Source organism: Manis pentadactyla, chromosome 1 (assembly GCF_030020395.1).
Source record: "Manis pentadactyla isolate mManPen7 chromosome 1, mManPen7.hap1, whole genome shotgun sequence".
Classification (NCBI taxonomy): Eukaryota; Metazoa; Chordata; class Mammalia; order Pholidota; family Manidae; genus Manis; species Manis pentadactyla.
In genome coordinates this window covers 82,084,420-82,085,217 of record NC_080019.1, presented here as the reverse complement: position 1 = coordinate 82,085,217, position 798 = coordinate 82,084,420, and the positions used below count along the sequence as shown (strand labels likewise).

General features: G+C 39.7%; 1 pseudogene; it reads left to right on the top strand.

Annotated features, from left to right (window-relative positions):
* Positions 1–209: 209 nt before the first annotated feature.
* Positions 210–309, top strand: LOC118918036 (U6 spliceosomal RNA; annotated as a pseudogene).
* The last annotated feature ends 489 nt before the right edge of the window (positions 310–798 follow it).

Sequence of the window (798 nt, the reverse complement as noted above, 5' to 3'; positions counted from 1 at the left end):
TTCATTTCCGGCATTTCTCTTTTATAAAAATGGTCTTCATATAAACCCCTAAGGAGAGAGGAAGAGAGCTCTAGCATCAGAGTGAATGTCACATGGCTGATGAGGTGAGTGGAGCTAGGATGCAGTAACATGCCCCCACTTCTCAGCACACACACACACATCATGGAAGAAGTTGCTGACACTTAGCAACTCAAAAATAAAAGAGGCGAGTGCTCACTTCGGCAGCACATATACTAAAACTTGGAACGATACAGAGAAGATTAGCATAAAAATAAATAAAAATAAATAAAAGAGATGAATCTACTTGGTTTATATCACTTCTGCCCTTCAAGGACTTCTCCATCAGCCTGCCCCAGTGAGGCTTCCAGATCATTCCACTGTGATCCACATCACTTTACTGACCCTGCTTTGCCCAGGTCACCAAAGCCATCTCTAATAGTCACTTCTGGTTTTGATCTCACCTACCCTCTCAGCATCACAGGTCATGCTAACAATAACAGTATAATTATTTGTTAGGATTTTACTACTGATTTCATATACTTTTGACTGTTGTATCAAGAATCTTCTTTTTTGTGTGTGTAAGACCCCTTCCTTTCTCCATCCCCATCTTTTCCTAAACTGTGCCCACATAATTGAATCAGTACATAATCAACTTAGGTGGAGTTAATCAGTAAAAGTTTTCTAGACTTGGGCTGTGAATTTACTTTGGTACAGTGGTTAAGAGAAGAAACTTCAACTATGAACCTGGGTTTATATCCTGACTCTGCTCTTTACTACATATGTGAACTTGAGCAGGTT